This window comes from Opisthocomus hoazin, chromosome 2 (assembly GCF_030867145.1).
Source record: "Opisthocomus hoazin isolate bOpiHoa1 chromosome 2, bOpiHoa1.hap1, whole genome shotgun sequence".
In the NCBI taxonomy this organism is placed as follows: domain Eukaryota; kingdom Metazoa; phylum Chordata; class Aves; order Opisthocomiformes; family Opisthocomidae; genus Opisthocomus; species Opisthocomus hoazin.
The window spans coordinates 17110283-17127896 of NC_134415.1; positions in this window are offsets into that span (position 1 = coordinate 17110283).

Genomic DNA, 17614 nt, shown 5'->3' on the forward strand with positions numbered 1-17614 from the left:
GAAGCTGTGTCTGCGCCTGGCTGGGTGGCATGCTTTGACTGGGACAACTCTCCCCCCTCCAAGGATTCACTTGCGTGTGGCTGCAGCAGAGCTGAGGCAGCTGCCTCAAACCACTGCAGCAAGGACCTGCCCAAGCCAGCTCTGAATGAGGTACCTGGGGCCCTGGGAACAGTCAAGCTCCTCTCCTTTATCCTCCAGGGTGGATATGGCTGGGCTGTCACCTCTCATGAGGACAGCGATTGCAGCTCAATGTTGGAGCGGAGCCTCGCCTCGCTGGGGAGGCCGCTCGTGGGTGAGGACCCCGCTCCTGGAGGAGCTGGGATGCAGGAGTGTGGCTGTCCTCACCCTGCCCAGCCTGAGCCCGTGTCTTGCTCCCGGCTCACGTGTGCCCCGTGCCAAGGCGCAGCGGGGACGTGTGGAGTGAGGCCAGGTTTGCAGGCTGGTGCTCTGATCCCAGCACGCAGCCATTCAGCCTGCGCAAGAGAACTTTCCCTCAGAGGCTTCTGGTCACGTCCGCATTTTGGTGGCTGGCTCATTAAAATGCTATCTCCGGGCAGCTGGCTGGTGCTTTCCTCGTGCCCACTTTGTTTGTTCTGCAGGATTCAAAGAGCAGAGGCACCTCAAGTCGGAGAAAAAGGTGCCCTGGGCAGACATGACAGAAATCCCCATCAGCAGTGGGAAAAGGGTGCTTTTTGTTGGAAACCCCTGCGGTCTTTCCCATTTGGCACCTTGCTGGCTGTTTCAACCCCTGGTTGCTAGTGTGTTATGCTCCTGATCGGGGCTCTAAGTCAGTCAGGCTCTACCTGGGCTCCGCCAACAGCTGCAGCACCTCTCTTAGAAATGCCTGTAATCTTCTGTCCTCCAGCGTGGTCCCATGGAGCACCTCAGAAGCCCAAAGGAGATCCATCCCACAGGCCACGTCCTCCACCGTCTACCTGTGCGACCTTTGGTAGTGAGAGATGTGTATTTTTATGCCAGACCACGTGGCGAGCGTGCAGGCAGCTTTTCTGTGCTTGGGACGCCTGAAATTTAAGGCTAATCCTGATCATCCAGCACAAGGTCTGCAGTCCCAGTCCGCGCAGGCACTATGCTTGCTCCCAGCACCCTGTTTGGGGCTGGGCCAGCGTGGCCCCAGCAGCACTTTGCCACCCCACAGGCAGCTGCCGTGCCCTGCAGCACCCAATGCCCCACAGCACAGCAGGGTGGCTGAGTTGCCGGCCATCCCAGCGGGACCAGGCACTTGTGCCTGGACCTCCAGCCAATTCCTCCCTATCTCGTCAGAGGTGGTGAGTTGTGGATAAGAGCGGGGAGCTGATATCGCCCACACCAGCAGTGAAGGAGGGTGCAAGAGGAATGCAAAGAGCGCCTGACCACAGCTTTGGGGAAGGCTTTCCCTTCAGTTCAGGGAACTGTGAGGACCTTGGGGGCTTTGCACCATGGAGGGGACGAGGGTAAAGTCCCCCCTCAAATGCCAGTGGTTTGCTGGCTGCACGCGTCAGGGAGGGACTCCCAAGGCATCTCCCAGAGGTGCAGCTTGCCATCTCTGTGAGGAGGTTACAGGTTTATGCAGGCAAACTTGGCAAATGGGCTTGTTGGGCATGTGCCACCCGTTTACCTGCCCAAGGCTGGCCATCTGAGCCCCAAAAAGCCTTCTCATAAGGTTTTCTTTTGACATGCTGCCTGAGCCACCTCTGTACATCCAGGCTGAGGGACGCGTGAGGAAATTACTGCACTTCTGTGCTATATCTGTACGTTGTGGTACAGGGCTAATCTTGCTGGCTTATGCTCTTTGTTTCTACCTCGCTCTTTCGGATGCCCCAGACACTTTTTGGAGGGTTAAAACACAAAAAAAAAGCCCAATCCCTCCCTTACCTGGGAGTGCCCAAGCATCTCCTTAGCCATTGGGGCTGCCCGCTGCAACCTGCTTGCGTCGGCACCTACATGCCTTCAGCACCAGGGTCCCTATGCTGCCCACCCTGCACTGCCCTTCTCCTGGCCAAGGCTGGTGCACACAGCAGGGGGAAGGCGTTGTGGCAGGGGTTCATCTATGGGGTTACTTCGACACCTCCTTTGCTAGCTATTCTGGGAGCTGTTGGTGCGCTTCTCGCTTGGAGTGTGTTGCTCTGTGGGACTCGGGCTGGGAAAGGTGTCTGGCTCTGCTGAGTGGCCTGCCAGGACTGCTGATGAGTGGTGATTACTGCTGAGCACTCCCCAGGGAGGCCCAGGCAATGATGAAATAATCTGGGATGCAGGACAAGATGTCTTGCTCCCAACCTGTGTGGTGCCTTGGAGGTGAGAAGCTTTGGCTGCGGATGGCAATACCTCTGAATCTTGGTTGAACGGGTCTGTGGCGATGGAAGGGTGTGTCTCATGCAAGCCCTTGGGCCTTTTGTGTGCAACCCCGTTAAATAGGAGCATTATCTAAGCAAAAGGGCAAAAGACCTAACCTCTCAGCTGCAAGCCCTATGGACAGCTCAGGAGAGATGGCACAAGATGAGTACAGTGATCATATTACACAAATAATCCAGTTCCATCACCTTTTCAGAGATTTTAAGGGCCGACATGTGACCTGCCTGAACCAACAAGAGCCCTTCTCCTTTGTCTGGCCCATGACTCCTACCTGAGCTGCGGTGTACACTTCGCAGAGGTACCCAAGCTGCTGTCTCACTGCCTGGCCTTCCTGTCCTCCTCACCCACAGAGAACCTGCTGGCACTGGAGGCAGCCCGTGCCACGAACATATTGATACCTGGGGAGTATGTGTTTGTGTCATCGGCCTCTTCTCCAGAAGGTGGGCTCCCACCAGCACCGCTCCGTGCCCTTCCTGCCTGTGCTCAGCTCTGACTCCATGAGGACGGAAGCAAAAGCCCCAACAGAGCTTTACGATGGACTCATTTCTTGCAAAGAAACCACTCACCTGGCTGCTCAGGGGCCAGTGCAGGTACTAACTTCTGGAAAAGCAACTTGCTGTCAATCACCTCCACAGTTTTTTCCCCAGCTTGAATTGGCTTATTCCTCTGTCAAGTCCCCTTCCATATGTTGGGCAGCTTGCTGGAATGCTCATGCCTTCTATTTTTGCCTTGCGAGGACCTCACATCTGGGAGAAGCAGCCTGGAGATTCCTGAGCAGATCATGTTTCTTCCAAGGTGTTGTTGCTCCTGGGGAATAATGAGCCAACTCCTACTTATTTTGATTTATCTCACCACTGGAAGTGCAGTGAATGGGGGGGTCAACAGCACTGGATCTGATTGTTTCCAGTCTCCATAAGCACCATAAATTATAAGTCATAGGATCATCCTGAGTTATTCAGTGACTAATGTGAGGCTGGTCTTGAGGCTGAGGGCCAATGTCTTGCAGGCAGTACTGGCTTGCCAGAGCTGTTGGTTATGAATGTGCAGTGTGGACCTAGTCAATATATGGCACCTAGGAGAACTGGCTGAGCTGCTGGAGGTGGTGCTGATGAGTCAGGGAGTGGCACTGCCCTCTGCACCACTACCCGCTGGGGTGGCTGGATGTACAGTGCGAGAGGCTGTGACATTCGTGAGTCACTTTGTGGGACTAAGTGTCATCCACACCCCTGCTGAATTGTTGGGACCAGTCACGGACCCAGAGACATCCCAAGAGGAACAATTTCTGGGTTTAGGTTGTCTTGTCAACCAGTATCAAATGCGCTGCTGTTCCAAACATGTCTATCTTTGCTCAGGTTGTACCCCACAGCCTAGCATGGTACACTGCCTGGACTCTGTCCTGCTCTTTCGCCTCTGTTTTCTCTGCCTTAATTTCACCCTGCTGCTCTAAGTTTGCAGATGTGTCAGTAGATCTCTTCCCTTCCTCTCTGACACAGACCCCTGAGATGCCTGTGGAGTCTCATCACGTCTCCTCTGAGGATGTTTCTCAGCCGGTGACATAAAATGGTTCTTCAAAGTCCCTGGTATTAGCTCATCAAGCTCTGCCCTCGATAACTCCTGTTCCTCATCTCCTGACACCTTTCACATTTAGCAATAGTACTCCTTTTCCCTCAAAAGGTGTCTGCTGCTGAACACACTCAAAGATGGATCACTCCAGAACTGCAGAAGAGGAAACAGACAGCTGGCTCTGAACATATCCCCTTGTGTCCCTCTCTGGATGCATCTCTGCGTGGTTGCTCTTTCTCAGCCTCTTCTGGCAGTCCTGCTTTCCAGCGTGTCCACTCCAACCGCAAAGCAGCTTTGCCCCAGATATGTTAGCTTATCTTTTCCCAAGTTAAATCTCATTTTGTTTCCTGCTCATTTCTAATCTCTCTAAATCCTTATGGAGGATTTCTCAGTTTGCCCTGGAATTCGCAAGCTCTTCTGCTGGAGGTGCCAGCTCGGGGAGCTGATGGCCGGACCTTCTCCTTGGCGCTGCTGAGTCAGGAGGGTGCTGTGGCTCCCAGCGGTGCCCCGCAGTGTGGGCGCAGGTGCAGCCCTGCACGTAGCTGTGTTCAGTCATCTGGTGAGCTGTATTCCTCCCTCACCATCAGATAGGAATTGCCTAGCGCAGCTGGAGGAACCATGGGAGTCAGTGGGTCCTAGTCTGGAGAGCGGAGCAGAGGTGTGGGAAGTGAGGGAACTGGGTTCAGCTGGGCCACTGCTGCTCAGCTTTCCCTCCCTGCCTTCATTTCTCCACGCAGAAGACAATCCCATCCTCCTCTTTTAGGACCCTTGACAGATGAGCGAGTGCCATTCACTGCTTTGTATTTTATTGCCAGTTAGTAGAAAGCTTCCCATCTTGCTGAAATTATTAGGGATCCCTGTGTACTTTCCCCAAAAAGCAGGTAAGTCATTGTCCCCTCACCACCCAGTCCCAGCTGCAGTCACATCTCTCAGCTCCTCTCCATCATTTGAGAGAGAACCTGAACAGGTTTTTTGGTACCGATAGCACCTCCTTCCATCTGCTCTTTGGGAAGGGGACAGGAGCGTATGGGGTATGGGGGTGGAGGGGAGGGGAAACAGCAAAGCACAGCTCAGGAGGGGCTTTGCTGGCTGGGAGAGGTAGGGGACAGTGCAAGACTGATGAGGATGGAAGGTAAGAGATGTCCTGTGAGGTGGGAGAATGAGGAGGAATCGGCTGACTGTGTCCCAGGAGTGGAGTGCGGCAGGCCTGAGATTATCGGGCAGCCCTGGGCGCAGGAACCCTCCCAGTTACGAAACCTCCTGCACTCCCGTGGACGCATCTCTCGCCAGTGTGAACTGCTTTGAGCGCTGGAAAACTTGTAGTTGGGGTCTGCAGGGATGCCTAAGCTGCCAGCTTCACCCACAACTGGGGAGTCTTCCCTGGGCAGCCCCTCAGCCTCCCAGTGCCACAGAGAGCCCTGCTGCGACAAGGGTGGTTGTGAGATGCTGCACGGCTGCCTCCGTGGCTACCGACTCCCTGGCGTCTCCCTGTTCTGCGGGGTGACCATGCAGGCCATGAGGCAGCAGCTGGAGCCCAGCGTGGCCAACGCTGAGAATCTTGTGCTGCTTACACCAGCACAAGAGCCATGCGGTGTACAAGGCTGCCTGCTTTTAGACAAACCAAAAAGCTTTCAGTCCTTCATACTCGTGAAAAAAATGAAATCATCCAACATGACCGAAGTATACTCAAAAGCTTGGAAGGCAAACGTCCCCAGGTTGCGTTAGTTTTCAAACTGCTGTGGAGTTCAACTGGGCAGGTGATTTGCCAGTGATGACTTTCCTTCCTAGCCTTGAATCCTGCCACGGAGTCCTCTCGGGCATGCTTCAGACTCTGCTCTCCAGGCTCTCGCCACATCCCTTTACAACCAGGTCCCACCCTCTTTTTAATCCACTCCCCATCTTCTGGTGTTGTCAATCTCAGACCTTTCCTAAGCCTGGAAGAGGACTACATATATACGCCCTTGTCTCACTGTGAGTATTTTTTACAGTTTCTCTCCCGGTTTTAAGTCACTTGAGCCCTGTTTGCCCTTTGGGTTGTAGATACACACAAAACCCAGGCCTCAATCAGAGGTATCCACAGCAACTGCTAAATATTTTTTTCCAGAGGGGACCTTCAAGACCAGTTGGTGAAGAGGTGAAGTTTTGGCTGTTATGTGCCAGGGTACGTCACCTTGCACCTTTCCAGGGGCCGTTTCAGAGGGCTGTTATTCTGCTTCACTCCAAAGCATCTTTACATCCCTTTCAGGCTCCTCAGACATCTGATCACCATGAACCAAACCCATTAGCTCCTCATCCTCAGTGTCCTGGGACCATTCAGCAGCGACCAGAGCACTGGCACCCTGCGGCTTCCTCATTGGAGGCTTTGCTCTGTGCAGCGAGTTTTCACTTTTTCTTTAATCACGTCACCAAGTTTTAATGCCCAGCAAGAACTTTGACCCCTATTCAGGGATTAGTTGTTATCCTTAAGAGCTTTCTGTGGCAAATCTTATAAAAGCACTCCAGCTTTGGAGAATGCGGGCAAATCATGTCCACTGGGTTAATTTTCTTTATTAGCCGACTACCTCGTTTTTCCGTCCAGAGCCCTCAGATGTTGTCTCCTCGCTCCGGGAGAGGAGCCGTTCACATCTTTTCACAGGGGGTTCGCTGCCAGGATCCTTGTTACCACCAAGCCACCCTCAGCAAGAAGGGGAAATCTCGGCCTCGGTGAAATGAATGGAAAAAAGTGATGTTCCCTCTTCGAGCTGTTTCGCATCCCACCCCAGCAAAATTAGGCAGTGATGGAGGGCTGCCAGACAGACCCTGTAAAAAGGAAACAGGGGTTGTAGAGGCAGCTGGGATGAAGCAGAAGTAGCAAAATCCATTCAGCTGTTTAGCAAGTTGTCTTCGTGAAAAGAAATGTGGGCATCTGTCTCTTTCTTTGTATCTCTGTCGCAGCCTATTTCAAGTATAATCCTGTTTACTGAGCAGGATTTTAGTAAGGCATAGAAGGGGATTTTTGTTCTGGTTATTGACTGTTATTTTGCATGTGTCTGCAAGGTACTCGGATACGGGAAAACCAGGAGCACAGTGTTTTTTGCTGTAAGTAATTAGAGGCAGGATTCACAGGTATATTCTGGCTGCTTTCAGCCTTCCCCGTGACAGAAAGCAGCTGCACACCCAGCATTAGCCAATCTGCTAATAGGCTGTGTCACAAGACACAGCATCACCATGTCTCACAAAGCGACTGCATTGTCCTCTCTAAGCTTATTGTGCGAAATATCACGGGAACACCACCAAATCGTGTCCCGCAGACTGTTCCAGACTAAACACACATGGTCCGACTCCCTGACCCGGATTGGGCTCCTTGGGGGAGGAGAGAAGGAGCCTCGCTTTTGCTATGCTGGGAGCACAGGAGATCTGTGCGCTTGTTCGGCATCTCCACACAGACCTGCCTGTATGCACGGGCTCTGATGCGTCCAGAGGCTCCTCATTTTCTCCTTCAGACTATAAGCGTGTGGAACATGTTAGTGACAAAATCGGTCTGCGGGCACCTCTGAACCAGGTCTGTGGCTCTCCCAGCCCAGGTGGCCAGGCAGACCGAGCCCTGCACCAGAAAAGAGTGGATCCTTTGCATCCAGGGTGCTAGCTGGCACTGGATGACTGGTCTCTAACTCGCTGAGTGTGAGGGGATGCGGGTAAAGAAGAAAGCTGCGGTAATGACAGGAAACCTGCTTGGAGGCTGCTACAGAGAATGAAGGCAGTTTTGGATAGGACCTTTTAGCTGAGATGAACCAAAACTTCAGCCTTTATGGAAGAATTTTTTTGCCAAATCCTGTGTTTTTTCTTGGTGTAAAAGAAACTGACTGAAAGTGACGGGGTTGTTGCGGTGATCCTGTACCTTGGTCCTGTGCCAGATCTGGGACTCCTGGGTCCTCTTCCCAACCCTGTGCCTCGCTTGCTAATTAGGGTGGTGTCAATCACTACTCTGGTCTCTGGGCTCTGCCTCAGTTTCCTCATCTGTTAGAGGCGATAACAATACTGAGCTACCCTGGGGGACGATCTGCGAGTGAATTAATGGTGAGGAGTTAAAAGACGGGTTAATTGGTAGCCTCTGCCGGGTGCTCAGAGACTGCACGACAGTGGGCAGCAAGTGGCGAGCCGAAGTTTTGCATGCTGTGCAAAGCATGATTTTTGCTTACTTTGCAGCCTGTCTTTGAGCCTTTGCTTCTCTCTGCGTGGCTCCGAAGGAAAGTCACGGCTTGATTAAGAGAAGCGCTCACCAGTCTTGTGCTGTTATTTCCAGGTGTGCAGCAGCCTGTGTGGGCAGGATGCAACTGTCTTCCCCTGAAGCAATGTGTAAAGAGATAATGCAGGGGTAACGTACTCTAGGAGACCCCCACATGTTGCTTGTGATGACAGAGAAAAGGGAAGTAACCTAGGAGAAAAAGAGCAAAGTGGGATGTTGCCTGTAGCATACTGGGGCTGTAGTGCTTTAACCATAAACTGGTAAAAGCTAGGGAGCGCAGCTCTGGCGGAGGGAAACCTGGGGAGTGCAAAGCATCACACAAAGTCTGCTGGGAGGGTAAGATCAGGGACTGGAAAGAAATGTCTGCTGAGAGCGGGATGTGGCCTCCACCTCCACAGTATGAACTGTGAGTCTGGGGGTATGACAGCTGCTTATCAGGTTTCCAGTTCTCTCAGTCTCTGAACCCCTGCCCCTCTTCCAGGGGCGTTTCAGAGCTCTTCAAGTCAGATGCATAGATCTCTGCAGAACACCCAGTGAAGCACCCCACTTCATCACTTCTGGATCACTAAGATGTAATTGCCAGATCTTGTGATCATCTCTGGAACACAGGCAGAAGATCACGCTTCTCTGCACCTCAGTTTCCTTCACTGTGAAACAGGGATGTTAAAACCGACATCCTCCTAAACAGCAGCTTGGTGCCCAAAGGCTGTCGGGGTCATGGGGCAGGAGCGAGGGGCAGGGGCAGAGCTGCAGGGCCACGTGTAGGTCTGAGCGAGACCCCAGAAGACCAGGACTCTTCATGGATAGGGGATGGTGCCTCCAGCGCAGCCGAGTGCAGGCAATGGGAAGAAATCGGATGCCCAGCGCTGGCACGTCTGCTCTCCACCCGTTCGCACAAGCTGTGCTGTGTGTTACGCAGGTCACCCTGGGAAGCTGGGGTCCCCCAGTCCGTGGGGGCTGCCCTGTGCCTCAGGTCAGGATGCTCTGCCTGTAACCCCCTCCCCTGCACGCAGCAGCTCCCCGAGGTAGCTGGGCACCCACCTCGCCCCTGGTCCCCATGGCTCCTGCCTCCAAAGATGGAGCCTTGCTCCCCTGAGAACGAAGCAATGTGGCAACGCTCTCAGACCTTGGCTTGTAACAGCAGTAACCTCCGAGCTGCTGACTGTTGCTCAGCAATAAACACCACTTGTGCTATTAATAAACACTATCTGTCAGCCTTGGTATTTTTAATGCCGGGACACTGTGCCCTGGCATGCGGAGCCACTCGGAGACTGAAGGCGGGATTCAGAGACGAGTCTAAACTGGCGTAGGGCGCTGCATCATGCAGCCCTGCAGCCTGCGCCTGTTGCAGGTTGGAAGGTCTCTGCTCTCCTTGGTGTATTAGACAGGATCCAAGTTCCTCCCCACAAGGGATTTCCTCTCCTGCCTGTTGCAATCCCAAGGCACTGAGACGCAGAGACAGGCTCTACTCGCTCTCATAGCCTGGGATAGATCTAACAGGATCTCTGGAACCGTGTGAGTCAGTGAAAATACTTCAGCTTTTTCCCCATGATGTGCCAGTACATTTAGCTGAATCAGCAAGGGAACACTGCCTATTTACACGGTGTCTCTGGGCTCACAGTCCTGGTATAAGAGGTTTCAAGCACCAGCTTGAGAAGTGCTCCCCTGTGCACAGAGGTTGTCAGGAAAGTCCTGCTGGGACTGATGCCACTGAATGGGGTTCCTGGATCCTGCCTGCCACGTGCGACTCCTCCGCTGACAGCCTGGAAGAGAAATATGAAAGAAAAGGGAAAAAAGGTGTGCCTGGGGGCCGGTCATGTTGTACTGAAGCTCCTGGCTGCCTCCAACTGGCTGGGGTGTGAGCTGTGCCTGCACTGAGCTGGTGTGTTCTCTGCTAGGGTTCATCTGTGCCCAGGCAGGGCCAAAGGGTGCTGGTGTGATGCTGTGCGGGGGTCTGCATGGGAGAGGGTCCGGGGCAGCAGGGAAGAGCCGGTTTCACCTGCAGCTTGGGGGTTTGGCCCTGGCAGCGGAGCTCGGGTGGCGGGTGGGTGGCTGCTCCCGTGCTCGGGGCAGGGAGCGGGGCCGCGGGTGCTGGCGAGCAGGGTGGGTGTGGGCGATGGCAGGGGGGAGCTGCTGAGGGGTGCACGCTGGGCTGGCTGGGGCTGCTTCACCTTTCACTGCCATGAGCGTGGCAAGGGCGCCTGGGGAGGGTTTTGGAGGGGCCGCGGGGAGGAACGGCCGAGCAAACAGTGAGCTGGCCGAGCAAACAGCCACCAGAGTGAAACAATCGGGTCCCGTTCTGGTAAAGTTCAGCAAATACTGTGTAAAACCTGCTGCTGGCAGTGGTGCTTGCCCTAGTCATCAGGTATAGCACTATCAGAGGGCACATACAGAGCAACCTGGGGAGGCAGGGAGAGATTGTGCAAGAGAAAGCTCTGGCCAACATGACTCAACACTCACTAGCAGTGGCACACCTACCAGAAGCCCATTAAAACTGAAAGGAAGCAGCTCAAGCACCTTATTTGTTCTCCTTGTTGTAAACCACCTCTCTTCCCATGTGCACCTCTCAGTGTCTGCAGTGATGGCAGCCGAGAGAGAAGCTCTGTGGATGATAATCCCTGGTTCTTGGAGCTGCACAGCATTTCTGGAGAACTAGTCTCTGGTCTGAAGAGTTTCCAGCACCACTGGAAGCAAATAATTATAATGGAGTGCACGTGGCCAGAGGGAAGGGAGGTGGGAGAACCAAGTGACAGAGATATTTGCTCACCCCATCACTTTAGCCCCCTTTACGTCCCCCCCTTAGCCTGGCACCAGGCCCCCTGGTTCTGCCTCTGCCCCTCTCTCCTGCCCCACCACTCCTGCCAGTCCAGCCCCAGGCCCCCAGTAGCTCCCTCCAGCCTGATGGGCTTGTCAGTGATGGGATCCAGCGCTCGTTTTTCAACCATTGCCTTGGACTGTGGTTACTTCAGAGCCATCCACCCCGATGTCTGCAACCTCTTATAAAGACCGAAGTAGCCGAAGGACAGCACTGCTCTTGCGCGCTGTGTATTGCCCTGCGCTGGGCTGACGCTGCCCATAGCACAGTTGTAGATCTGCACCTGTGAGATGCCCTCAGCTCTTAGGGTGAAGCTGTGGTCTCTGAACACCATCTGCCTGCCAACTTTCCCTTGCCTGCTGGCTGGTTTCTTGGACACGCCCTTGATGAGAGCACCAAACTAGAGAGAGAAGGGACTTCTATGTGTCAGACCCTGACCTGGGGTCTGTAGAGCGGAGACACGAGCAGAAAGCACATCTGCAGCACACCTTCCTGACACTGGTGTCCCTTGCTGTGAAAACAGCTTCATTTTTCTGCTCCCATTAAAGACACCAAATCGTAGGTTTACCCTGAAGTGCTTAGTATACAGCTCTAGGACTGGCCTTGGAGTAAAACTCCCTTAAGTCACTTCTCCATTAGTATTTTACAAGGAGATAGCTAAATCCAGTCATCCCTTGGGTATGTCTGCACTGCATTCCAGAGGTGGGATTGCAGCTTGGTAAACACACCCTAACGAGCTTGGGTTTTAATCTGAGTTTTAACCTAGTTTTCTGCCTGTTAGAGTAGGTACCAGCAGTGGTGTGTCACAGAGAGGGCTGGATTGCAGACCCCTCCTAGGCCAAGCTGCCCTGTCTGCTGCTGCTCATACTCTCTCATTAGTCCCCAGCTAGTTTAAAGCTGGCTCAAGGATGTCTCCCCAAGCCATCCTCATGACTTTGGACGGCTGTTTTGGCACTTTACGCCACTGTCAAACTCCCACCACATCCTCCAGTCCAGAGCTACTGTGAGGGCTCCCCTTCTGCCCTGCTGCTCCCCATATGTGTCTGAGATCTTGGGCTTGCTGGTTTGGACGAAGGTGTGCAGCCCTCTTGCAGTTTGGAGGAAGGGATCCCTCTGCAAAGGCAGGGGGTCCGGTAGGTGTCCTGCATGCTGCAGCGGGAACGGATGGTCCCAGCCCTCTGCACCAAGGGTGGCTTTGCTGTTCTAGACAATTATCTGCTGCACAGGAAACAGGTCATCCTGCCCCATCCTTCCTCCCTGTGACCCTCGTGGTGTCCACAGCAAGTCCTTAAGAGGGGTCTTCTCTCTCAGAAACACCATCCTAGGCCCACTGTCTTTTATTTGACTCAGATTAGGTTTTCCTCTGCTTTTCTCTTCCCTCTGTTGACACACAGAAGAGTGATACCCCCACAGGGGAGGGTCCAGACGTGCTCCAAATGATGTCAGCTTTGATTTGTTATTGTTTAATATCATGTTGCTTACTGTTGACATTGTATGGAGTTAGGTCCGTTTGGGAAAGACTGCTCTTCTTTGGCCAGGACACACGGTCTGAAAATTAATTTTTTCCCTTGCCTACCTAAATATCCAAAGCAGGCTGTTCTGTCATCAGAGCTTTGCTTATGGATGATCTTTCCTTGGCAGAAGGGGTGGAGGAGAAGTTAGGGATAAGGGGGGAGGCAAGAGGGGGATGAGAGTGCTTTACCACAGCTGAGGTTTCCCAGTTTGTCTCCTCGTCTCCCCTCTGCAGAGCCCCTTTCCACTCCTGCCAGTTTCCCAGCGGTCTAATTCAGAGCTGCGTCTGGGACGGGCCAGTGCCGGGCACTGCAGTGAAGAAGGGCGGGAAATGCAGCTGCAGGTGAACACAAAACAACCCGTTCAGATGTACCATTTTGTCTGAATCCCTGTCAGTCAGGGCTGGCTTGTGTCCTGGAGCAAGTGGGCTTGTATCTCTTATGTTTTTGTTGTCTCGTGTAGCTCTAAATGTTCTTTTTTATCCATTGAAACATCTGATCCTTTCGTGCTTCCTGCAAAGCTCTTGGCCTCCCTGATGACAATGATTTCCATCTGTGCTCTCCCTCAGATCATTTCCAGGCTCCTTTTGGTGAGTGTGTGGGTTCACAGGGATCTGAGCTCCTGTTTTGTGAATGAGCTCAAGGGCTTGCTGGGAAGACTGCTTGAGCTCTTGCTGCCTCGCAAGCTCTACAAAGCTCAGTGCCCTGTTCTGCAATTGGCAGGACGGTGTGGGTCCTGGTCAGTGTAGATGGGTCTTGTTGTGTTTCTTGCCAGGGTCGTGAGCCAAGCTGTTGGATTGTTCAGAGCAGGGAGAAGACTCCATGCAGGAGGAGAGGAAGGGAAGATGCCCAGAACCCTCATGCTCAAGTCAGCTCCAGTTTCAGTCTTAGCGGAGATGCTACCTGACACACACTTTCCTTCTTGTATGTTCACCACGCAGACGAAGAACACTACGTTTGTTGCCACTACTACTTTTAGTATGCAGCTCTCAAACGCGTAGACCTGTACGTCTCAAAATGTTCACTTATTTTGTTTGGCCTGAATCCTAGAGGACATAACTGTGGGTTTCCGAATATTTAAGGCCAATGTGTTATTTATAAGCCGTGTCGGAAATATCCTGAGCATGTGGATTTTTAGTGAGGAGAGTCTGGGTTTGGTATGTCTGCACACCTCAGGTTTGCCATTCTGCAATGCTGGCTGTGGTGACCGCATCTGAGGTTAGCAATGTCTGTAGCTGCATTAGTCTCGTGACATTCTCTTCTCAACGTCTTCAAATCTACTGGCAAACAACAATGAATTAATAAGGTGGGTAGTGAAGCACTGAGGGAGACCTTGTGTACTTTTAGATCCCTTGCAGTGCCCCCATTTAAACTCCTAGCAGCTGTCACAGCCCTCCTCCCTACTGTCCTTTGGCCCCCTAACAGAGCCCTTGCCCTTGTCTTCTGAGAAGGTGACCACCATCCTCAGCATAGCACCCCAATCTGCAACCACCTCCCCAGGGAGAAGGAGAAGACAGAGAACTGAGCCTTCTCCCCGCAGTACTGCTCTGTTCACCCATCCCTCATGGTGTTTAAATGGAGCTCATCTTCGTGCTGGCTGCCCGCAGTGTCCTTCCTCCACAGCCTTTCCTCCAAGATACACGATCCCTGCGGCGCAACTGCCCGGCAATATGCTGAGAGCCAGAGCGGCTCCTGGGCCCCACGTTCTTCTTCTGCTGCAGGAGCAATTAGGCTGCTCCGAGACTGTCTTCAGTAGGCTGATGCTATCTCCACCTTGATGCAGGCAAGCAGCCCTTGTAATAACCATGCCAGGGTCACTCTCTCCCTTCTGCCTGTGAGCCTCTACCTGCAAGATGGGCTGAGCTCCAGGACTCTTCCAGCTATCTTCAGCCAACAGGCAAAGCCTTTCCTTTAGCAGCATCAAAGCTCAAGAAAGCCTTTCTGTTCTGTACTTGAGGCAAGCCCGCAAGGCTTTTCGGAGGGGAGGTGCATCCCACAGCTCTGGTGAAAGCCAGGCATTGCTTGGCCTGTTGAGGCCAAGGAGGTGCCTTGACCGGGGACTGGTTCTCCAGGGGAAAGCCTTGGCTTTCCGACCAAACCACAGAAGGTCTGAGATTTTGCTGCCCGCTGACTGAGTCAAGATAAAAGTTTGCATCAGGGACGTCTGCTCCTGCTGAAACCATCATATCCAGCAGGTCTGCTCTGCTCGGGTGTTAATTGTGTCTAGGAGTGCTCCCAGCTGCCTCATTTCACTGCCCAGGGAGAGGTGATCTCTACCCTGGAAAGCTTTCACCTAATCAGAGAAGACAGGGAGGGAGAGAGACAGAACGAAGGAAGCGGCAAAATAGCTCGCCCAAGACCATGTTTTGGGTGAGTTGCAGCAGCAGGACATGAAGCCAGGTCTCATGGCACTTGGTGCCATGGGAAAACGTTGCCTCCGTGGCAGGGCTCCGGCACGGTGTGGTACCAGACCCGTCCCAGGGCCAGGCACCCTCCAGCCCACGCTTCCCCTTCGCCTGTGGGCTGCAGGAGGGTGCTTCCCTCTCCTGGCACAGACTGCAGCTCGACAGGGAAAGCCCGGCGTGGCTGGGGGTGCAGGTGGGAGGATGGGGAGGTGAGCACTGGCCAGCCATCAGCCCCCTGAGAGCAGACAGAAGGTTTGGGGCACTGTCTGCAGGGGGTGGTGTCATCTGGGAAAATGAGGTGTATGTTGTCCCAGAGCTATGGGCAGATGGGTGTTGTGGCTGGTGCCGGTGATAAAGGCGCAGCCGCGGGATTGATGTGGTGAGCCATTCCTGTGTACCTCCGGGTGGGTTCCCCTTCCCCAAAGAGACCGCAGCACCCATCACTAAGCCTGGGGGCACCTCGCTGAGGCTATGGTGTCTGATGCTGCATCAGGCACCGGAGAGAGAAGACTGTGGGCCAGGCTCTGCACAGGGCACTGGTCCCATTGTACTCTGTCCCCGACTAATGTGGAATTTTCCATGGGGCAAAGGGGCCGGACTGGCACCAAACCCGCACCCCCTGATACCTGCCTTGCCTTGAGTGTGCCTCCAAAGTAAAATGAAACCAGACTACCTACAATTCGCTGTAAGCTGCAGGACACATCTTGAGACCCCTCAGCCCTGTCCTGATCTCATGCTGGCCAATAGTCTACCTTGCATAGTCCAGTTTTGCTGCAGAGCTGAGGGGTTTGACTGACAGGACATGCAAAGAGATCAGTCCAGGCTAGGGCCCTTCTTGCTGAGCATTTTTATTCTGCTACCCACAGTTATGTGGGGTACATCAAGATCTTTAGTTATACATCCTGGCAGAACACTTTATATCTCATGGTGACTGCAAGTTCTTTAAACAGCAAGCCAAGGTCTCGCAAAGAAGGGAAGGGCAGGGGTGAAAGAAAATGGCCCTGAACTGTGAGACACTGAGCGGAAGAAAGATCTTTATGTCAGCTGTTTCAGCAGACAGAGTTTCCTCTAGATACCAACAACCACTTGGGAGCTGCTTGCTGCTCCCCAGAGCCCTGAAGCATGAATGGGAGAGGAGGTAAGTTGGGAAAGATGTGCCTCCAGTGAGCTGGGAGGACCATGGCTACTGGGCCTCAGGTTCAGCCTGGTCTGCAAGCCATTTCAGTGCAGGTGTGCTCACATGTTATTGCCCGCAGGATTACATTAGTAGGACTCTTTTTGTCCCATTTAGCTCTTTCTGATGTTGGGGATCAGCCGGCATTTTGCTCACAGGCTTTGTTCGTTGAGGAAAGTCAGCTGGGGCAAGCAACAAGGTGTTTCACCTTTCTCCCTGATTAAATGAGCCAGTCCCATGCAATTAGGCAGCTTAGCTCAAGGCAAGAGAAGCCTTTATCGCTGGGCTCCTCTGCTCTGCTTGAACTCTGTTATCCATGCTAAAAATGTCAGAGAAAGAAAAAATTTCCTTTTCTCCTCGGCGTCTCCCTGGCGCTGACTGAGTGGCAGGTGCATATCTGAGATACCTGTATGTGCATCTATCTGATCACCCTCTCTCCCCACTTTAGGCTGTCTCATTTGAGGTGGGGTAGGATTCGGTCTCATGGAAGAGCAAGAATACCCGGCCAGGTGTGACTCTCAGCCCTCCTTGGGGAAAATCTCTTTGGTTTGGCAATCTTCCTACCTCTCAGGGAGAAAGCTCATCTTGGCTGCTGAAGGTACCATGCGAAACTCTGCACCTGTCCCTTAGGAAACAACAAGTGTTGAGAAGAAGCCCTCTTCTGAGTGCCTCTGTGCCTTCTTCTCTACTGTGCCTGTGGTGGGCCTGCACCAGAGGAGATGGAATGCATGGGGAAGGCAGGTAAAACACCCCACTTCTGGTGAAGAGCAATCCCCTGGCTTTTTATCTGGTAGGTGAAGAGCCTGAGCTTGGCATGTACTGCAGGGTTGGGAGGGCTTTTGCAAATAGGCATAAATACTGCAAGGATTATTCTCTTCTGGTTACAAATGTTCATGCTGCAGTCCCACGCCCCCTTATCTGGGCAAAAATGTGTAATATTCAAAGAAAACCACACATACACAAGCATACATGTACATACATAAGTGTGCGATGCACAGAACCGATCCCTGTACCTAGCCCCAAACACAACTGATGCTGGAGGGCAGGGTGCATTTTCACTCCTGTCCAAAACCACAGACTGTCTCTTCCTTCACAGCTGGTCCCTGTTGATTTCCTACCCATTTACCCAGATGTCACTAAGTGTTGCTCTGTTACATGTTTCCTGGTCATAACTCGATGTGGGTTTTCATATTCAGGTGCTATTATCACCCATTCACGTATTAATAAAGACAATTAAAGGCCTGTTTCTAGAAAGAATCCTCTTTCCAGTGAAGATGCCTCTAATCCACCTTGCTGGTTAGAAAGCCCTCAGTGTCTGCTGGCACAACTGTGGCTGTGTTATGGCCCAGTGGTTGCTTCCAGTCAAATAGCCTAAGAAGGTGTCCCAAGCTCTCTGCGTAGCTCTGAAAGGGATGTGGGCACTTCCATAGCGCTCCAAACACCACTTTTGCTACGGGCTATGAGGTGGCCCTGCAGGAGGTGTTGGCGTACATCATAGCACCTGGAACAGGTGCTGCTTAGGAGAACAGGACGGCAGAGCTTAGGAGTCGGGGCATGGAGGGAAGAGTCTGA